The sequence below is a fragment of the Cephus cinctus genome, unplaced genomic scaffold (genome assembly GCF_000341935.2).
Source record: "Cephus cinctus unplaced genomic scaffold, Ccin1 Ccin1_scaffold0101, whole genome shotgun sequence".
Lineage (NCBI taxonomy): Eukaryota > Metazoa > Arthropoda > Insecta > Hymenoptera > Cephidae > Cephus > Cephus cinctus.
In genome coordinates this window covers 593,560-601,828 of record NW_014332838.1, presented here as the reverse complement: position 1 = coordinate 601,828, position 8,269 = coordinate 593,560, and the positions used below count along the sequence as shown (strand labels likewise).

General features: G+C 38.1%; 1 protein-coding gene across 1 annotated transcript in view; it reads left to right on the top strand.

Moving 5' to 3' along the window:
- The first annotated feature begins 375 nt into the window (after positions 1-375).
- The window catches only part of LOC107274742, a 190,158-nt gene continuing 182,264 nt past the window's right edge, over positions 376-8,269 (top strand). Inside the window, exon 1 of the mRNA XM_015754210.2 lies at positions 376-640. The gene's annotated coding sequence lies outside the window, so the exon portion shown is untranslated. The remainder of the gene's footprint in view (positions 641-8,269) is intronic.

The window sequence follows — 8,269 nt, the reverse complement described above, 5'->3', positions numbered from 1 at the left end:
CATATATTTGATTTCGATAAAAATAATTGTTTCAAATTATTAAAATTTGTTAATGTTATACATATATAAGAGCTGTTAAAAAATTTCAATATATTCTTTACCAGGTATGCTTGTGTACGTTTCACCCAACTTGTATGTGACAAACATCATATTGTAGTAATAAAATTTCATAGAGAATAAAAGGCAAGAATGGAAAATACGATATTTTTAAATTGTACAGGTATCCTAGCGATATTAGCTACTGCGGCAAAAACATAAAATCTAGCGTAGGTTTGGTGATATTTGTACTAAAATGTGAATATATATATGCCGAGTGAAGAACGCAAGCGCAATGCAGAGCGTCGCGACGACTCGTCAGTCTAGCGACGTCGTTGTCGCCATGAGCATCCGGTGCTTCAAAATCGGGTTCCGCTTTGTGTAACGTTATGCCCACGTGTTCCAGAAGGATATGAATAACCTCAAATAAATATTCACTCAAAACATCAATCAGTGTTACAGATATTAAAAACTGAAATTCAATTAAAAATAACCCAAACAATAAAAAAACGAATAATCAAGTGTATATCCGCAATAGGATAACCCACAAAAATAAATGATTATCTCATCAGAAAATTACAAATGGAACCTGCATAAAACACAGGTAAGTTTATTAAATAACGTTATACACAATAAAAAAAATAATTATTAAATCACGAAAAAACCGAAAGTGTCCAACAAATATTTTACTAAAAACTATTTAGAAATTATTGAATTCTCATACAATTTCCTTGACATCCCCTTATTAAGCAAAACTTCCAATTAACGATTGTCTATAATTACAAATAAATTCGAATAAATTCAAACGTTATACCATACTTCGTTATAAAATCCTACTCTACGTCAAAGTCTTAAGAGTAGATTTAATTCCATGATAGAGAAGGTACCATAGAGAGCCATAGAGTTTGCGCGAAGCGAAGCGATAATTAGACACGTATCCCTTGTATTAAACTTGCGACACGTGGTTCATCAGCTTAATATTAACGTAACACAGTCACGTAGACAATTACACGTGAAGTTGCTCCCTCTTTTTATTATTTCCATTCTCATCCGTGCCGTGGCATCACTACGAACGTAATGAAGTTGGCGTCGAGACGGAGCGTCGCCCAACTGTCAAATCGAATCACACTGTATCGAGTTTCAAATAATACAATTAGCGTACTGCTTCCAGCGTATCGATCCGGTTAATTCTCTTAAATTTATTTCAGATCGTCAAACGTTATTTTACACTAACCCACCTACTCGACGCTCAATACCATTTACAAAGCTGTTTGCATCTGGTCCATGAAGGGGCCTGTCCACCACCGGCGCCATGTTGTAAAAATAATGCGATGTACACCAGAACATTTACGGAATTTTTCGTTTTGAGATTAATCACTTTTGGAGCATAAAAGAATAATTTTTAGAAAGTTCACCTGTGATAGAAGCTGGCTAAGGATACCTTATGACGTCTGGCCATGGATTGGGAGAAAAACTGTTTATATTCTTAAAGGAAAATAGTAAAATCTGGCACGTATACGCATGTAAACACATCTCATCAGTAAAAATCAAATCATTCGTATCTGACTCATAACATACACTTTTGCATACCAGGCGCAGTTAGCCCAAGATATAACGATTAGGTGCACTACATTTTTGTATCGATTCATTGTGAATCATACGAATGAGCAATCCCGCAAATTTCGATTAGCATCGCGTTATATTTGAAACTCGTTTTACCTCACGGATAAGCTGTTTTCGTGAAACTTCTAGTTCATATGTGTTCGGTTAGATGACGCTACTGTCGGAAACTTTGTGGGTCCCAAAATGTAGAGTTAGAGAGTTACAGAGTTTCTGCTGTGAGAGTGCGAAATATGGTGTTGACTTGAAAAGTAGAATGCAAAAAATTGGTCAGACGCGGCACGAAATGCACAAAGGACCAATGACGCTTGCCGAACTGGATTTAAATCTTGTGCCCAGGGTTCAACTACAAAATTTGAATCTACACCCATGCGTTGAAACTATCATACCGTAATTGCCGGTATAGAAATTTCTATTCTGACACGTTACCATTAGAAAAAAATTAACTTCGAAAAATATCCGCGAGAGGCACGTCAATCTTTTTCAAACATGGCGCCGATGCCAGACAGGCCCCTTAAAGAATTTTTTTATTAGTACTATTGTGAATTAATCCGGTTTTATAGTGACGACAAATTTCAACTTTTCAAAATTCACTGTAATGCCGTATCGCGTCTCTACGAGTAAAACGGGTTTGTTTACATAATCGTAGTAGCGTCATTATTACAACGTTCAAGTTACCGCACGTTGCTAGGCTTTGCCGTCTTTCACTCGGCGCGTCTTGGGTGCTTCGTCTACTCGGTATAGTATATATTATATATACATATAGCATACTTACCTGTATGCCTACCTCCCGAACTGCCTACTTGCTTCCATGAACTGACTCTGAGTGAAATAAAATGAGAGCTAACGCCTGCCGGAAGCTAAGAAATTTCACCGGAAATGAATACTTTTCATAATATACCTACGCGGATATTGTAAGTTAGTCTATCTACATGCATAATGCACAAATCGTATTTATAGGTGTATTATATTACTACTATTATACATAGTATATGTATTCCTACGAGGATCTGGACTATTGAGGAAGTATATCAGACATTTAGCTTAAACCCTATAGTAAACCCCAACCTTAGCTATGTGTTTGGTATAGCGTAGTACCTAATTGTACGTTTCGTAATATCATATAATATATCCGTTATCCCGACGCGAACACGATGGGCACTGTCTGTTATAGGATTTTGGGCATTATTGAATTTGAAATGTACGCTGAGAATGGTAAAATGTATATGGCAATTGATTTGTAGTTTGATGAATGACATTGTCTAACTAAATTGAAACGATTTTACGAGTATTTGAATTATCTAACGAGTCTGTGTATAGTGTGTTAATATAATTACGTGAATGATGTCTGGGTACGTTGTGGCTGCCAGTCGTATTCATTCAACTAGATCACTTACATAGGGACGATATTCATGGATAATATTCACGGCTAATGAAATTAACGTCGGTGAGTGCCACAATAGCATGCGTAATCCTAGGTTAATAATCAGGGGGTTTACTGGAAAATACGTAATATTTGTGTATAAAGCGGTACCGTAAAAGCTACTGTTCTGTAAAATAGACCATTGCTTTTGCAATATTGTACTATAAGTGCGAAATTAACTATCCTCGTGAATTTTGCGCGGAGCATAAACTTTCTTCTGCTGCGAGTCAACTGCGTTACGGTGGATACGTTTCTAATGCTCATGTATTATGGAATATTGACAATGGGGTTTCAGATGGTGTTTTTGTGCTGAATAAACCTATTCGACAATCTATGAACAGCTGAAATGGACCGGTAACATATTTATAGGTCTTTAATAATTATAAGTTAAATTATTAATCGAGCGTTATTGAGGTATACAGTCAATATGATTGGTTTGATTGTACTATCTATTAATTCTTGAATATTTGAAAATTTATAGTTAAGTCGAGAATATGGCCGCGACAAATTTTAATCCCTGCCAACCAATAGATAAAATTGAATTGTCTATCGAGTTAGTGTAATAGGACGAGATGCTTGAGAAGCTACGGGCATTGATTTCATTGCCTTTGGTTAAGGCGTCATTATTTAATTATGAAATTTAATAACGTTTGTCGGGCGTAAATTAGAGGCTAATCGACCGAATCCAAAGTCCCGGTAGTTCATAAGGTTGAGCGACGAAGGGTCAGCGTTAATAGGAAAAAGATGTTTTTCAGAGTCTGGATTAAAGTCATAAAAATTTGTATACCATCAAATATATGCGTTTCCTTATTAACGCGCCGAAAATTGGAAAATATAAGTTTCCTGGTCAACATAAAAAAAAATCAGATACTCTGCATACTGGAAAGTTTAATAATTCTCATCCAGTTACCTCTACCCCATTGGATTGCCTTTAAAATTAAATTAGTTAAGTCTGTATGAGAAGAGTAATTAAAAAATTATTTTTTTTTTGCGTCACGACAAGTGAAGCAAGTAATGTTCTCACTTAGGGGAAAGATATGTGGGAATTGCACCCAGCCAAACTGCTTTGAATCGCACGTGCGAAAACCTTGATTAATATATATGCATTGCTGACCGTTGGCTACTGCAGGATGCGGTGAGTCGTGAAATATTAAACAGTGCTTAAATAACGAGCAAGGTTACAACATTCTCTTCATTCTCTTCCTTCTCCCTCTGACCCTCCCAACTACTATTCCCACCCCTAAAATCTACCTATGTATATCGCTTTGCACACTCCACATGCTTTTCCACACTCCCAGCTTTCCACTGTCTACCCACGTTTTGTCTAGGATGCAATAACGCACGGTAATACAGAAGCGAATGAAATAAACCATCAGGAACGTAGAAGTCCTTTAATAGAATTAGCCCTGAAAGAAACACCACAGTATATATAAGTAACCTGAAACTAGTCGGACAGTTTATACCTACTAATCAAGGCAGTCTTTATCGTCACCTACCAGTAACGCTTCTTCAGCCAGTATCCACAATTAGTCAGCATCGTTATCGGTGCATACTCCATTCAATTCCCTGGGCTGTTTCAATGCCGAAAGCTTTTCCCAAGCCCAGCCGGACTTACGCGGACTATTTTCTGAAGATCGCTTTCGCATAACACGTGGGAATGGTTGGAATAGAGTCTATGAATGGGCCTTGAATTCTCGACTGTTTTTATAACGTGAAAATTTCATCGTGAAACTTTAATGGACGATTCTTGGTAATTGAAGAGACAGCAATAGACACATAATATTTTATAATGGTCTTCAGCTAGTAAAGATACTGCGATAGTCATTCCGAGGACTCTCATACGGTCGCCAGCGTTATTAAATTCCATTCGAAATTTATCCAGGACTCGTAAATGTCCCTTTCTCTCATCTCGCCGTTTCATCCTACTTTCATCAAGCTCATCGGACGGAATGATACTTGTTGGGAACGGTTTTAATCTCGTCGTAAGTCCACAGGGCGATGGAAACTTGAGACACGAGTTTGGCAAGTGGATCGATATGCCAGGAATTGTCGTCTATACTTACTGGCTGGGCAATGACTCACGATTTGCAACGAAGGCTGCTCTTACGATTTTTCCGCACTTTTCTACAGCGAAAAGCTTTCAGAAGGTTTGGAATAATACATGTGCAAAGGCTGAGCTTGCGTCTATACGTATCAAACCTGCCAACCTATGTACCGACCTACTGATAGCTGAACGTAATTCCAGCGACAGGTAGGTAAGACAGGTAGGTAGGACAGGTACACGTTTGCCATTCGATCAAAAGTTGAAAAAGTTGATTGCACTACTAACGCGAACTTGCAAAGGTTTATTTAGCTGCGTTCACTTATTTTTCAATGTCTTTGATACTTTTTCATTTGTAACTTTATACATTTTACGTGAAAACGTTCTCTTGCTATCGAAAGAAATACGTTTATTATGAAACGGCAATTTTTAATTATATTACTCAATCACGACCGGGACATTTTATTCGTATTCATTTACGACAACGTCCGTTACTTGTAAATTTTATGTTCGCCGAAGTAATTGCTTATGGATATATAGCAGGATACTTTTTTAATTACTGTCTTACTTTTATATACGCGATATACCCTGGACCTTAATGATCGCATCGCTGAAATATTGCTCCTTACGATTCTTGGCTAACGAAGGATCAACTTTAACGTTTAGCCAATTAACGTTAGCGTCACGGTTTATTTATAGGCGTTACGTATACGTTAACTTGAACGTCTACGAAAGCTATCATTTCTCGAAAGGAACGAAAGGAAGCTAAGCCGCAGACAAGAAAGACGCAAAAGATAAGTTAAACGTGAAAGTCTCTCGTATCCGACACAGACTTTAATCAAAAGAACCGATGCTACCTCAAGTGAAGCTAAATCAGGAACAAGAGCAAAGGCAGCTACTTTGCCCAAAGCCAACGGGCTACTCCTCCCATCTCGTCTCCGGCACATATGATCGTCTCCACCCACGCGTGCTCAGGTTTTCAGGGAAGCGAACAAAATATATTACAATCGCGACAGATAGACGCCTGGTTAGATCGACTGCACGCAAGTCTACGGTCATAGTTTACCCTAAGAGTGCTCAAAGCTCCCGTCGGGAGGTCCGGAGAGGACATATTGCGACTACAACTTGGGCCAGACCTACTGAGCAAGCTCAGCAGAAGAGTCGAAGACGTTATAGGAAATTTTGAAAATGCAATTAAAATGATGGACTGGTACCAGATCATATGATAAGCCGATATGTAGTGACTTATGTAGGTGACATTAATAATATGATTTCAATACTTTTTGATAGAGGAATTTACAGCACTCCTGTACCTGGCATAGTTCTTTACATGTAAATGTCTTTTTGGAGGTAAAATAGACCACGATTGTTATTCTCTCGTTTAAGAAGCGGAGAGAACGGCCATCATTCTGTTTCGTTAAAACAGAAATATCTTTCAATGCTTATGCATGTGTTATGTAAATCAGGATCGGAGAAACATAGCTGCCGATTCTCAGCAGAATATGCGGCCGCTACAACGTTCGACCAGACTGACATCGGAAAATTGTGTATAATGAAATACCATCCTGCGAAATGGATATATTACGAAGATGTATCCGATACAGATTTGGATACAGCACTGCAGCTGTCCACATACGTCGACAGTCCTCATTCGATATCAGATAGAAGGTACATTCTCGACGTATCCCATAACAGCTATGTGTACCTCATTATTGCCTGTAACAGTCACGAGAGACATGCTCCAAAATTGATAGAAGGATTCGAACGCGGTCACATATCTTGACATCTTGTCCAGGCGTAAAATTGTATCGAATTTTGTTATTTCGAACTTTTGTAATTTCGTCGTTACAGGTAACAGACATTAGCATGAAAAATCGAATGCTGTAGAGTGAAGTATACAGGGGAAAAAAGGACTTCGGACGATGGATCTAGGTATACCTAACTTAATAAAAATAACGAAATTTCAATGTAATTATCTTAAGAACCTGCTACGTGTATAGCTCGAGTCAATTTATCTTATTTTGATAACTTGCAGTAAATTTATATAATGTTTCCTTTGCCACTTTATCTACAATTATCGGATTTGTCGTTACCACCCCGAAGATCTAGCATGTCAAATACATAAGTATATGTATTGTAACGTGGGGTTACAGAGCTAGAGGGGATACCACCTAGGAAGAACCGAAAAATAAATAAATAGGACTTATCAGGTCGGACAGTGGGTTCAATAGCACAGTGGTAAGTGCTCGACTTGACAGTCCGAAGGTATCGGGTTCGAATCCCGATCAGAACTCATAATTTTTCGGAAATTCCTAGCCCTCTAGCGCTCCCTGGCGGCTCTGTGGATAAAAATTAATTATAGCGGGGACGAGCCGAGCACCCCGTTATAGTATAGTAGACGGAACAAACTTTTCTACCTAGGCCCTCAGGCAGTCTCTACTAACAACCATAAGGTCCTCGTCAGTCCTTCCAGTAAGGGTTGATTTTGTGATATAGGTAAATATTACCCCGTAGAGGAGTTATGTACTTTCCCTTATAGATAGTCATCGATCGATAACGTTCTGCGATTGGTAAGAAAAATTTAGCAGGAAGTTTTATCCTCTACGAAGACTTGTACCCTCGAGTTGATATTCTTTGGAAATATCCTGAAAGTTCGGTCGGAGATGACTGAATGCAGGAAATCACTCGTCATAATTTACACACGTCTCACGCTGACGACGCCACCCATCTGGACGGAGTAGCCCGAAAAACTTATTCGGCTGACTGCAAATCTCGTTGAGAAATTTGGTGACAATTTTTCTGGATTTCATAGTCAGACTACTTTAGTGAGCGTTAGCCGAATTCGTTTTCTTGCGCAAATACTTCTTTATGTCGATTCACTGTCGGCCAACATATTTTGTTAGTGCACACGTAGGTTAATGATTATAGGGCAGTGAAAGATGGTGAAAATAAAAATTAGCGAATTATTTAAAATCATTTAATTACTGGACTTCTCTTTACACGCGCATTTCTAATTTAACATTTTATAACGACTTCAACGACCTAGTCCGTGAGGTTAGAGAGGAAGAGAGGTAATATCAAATAAAATTTAACAGGATGTAAGATTTCGCCAAATTTTTTCTTTCATTTTTTTTTTTTATTTAACACAA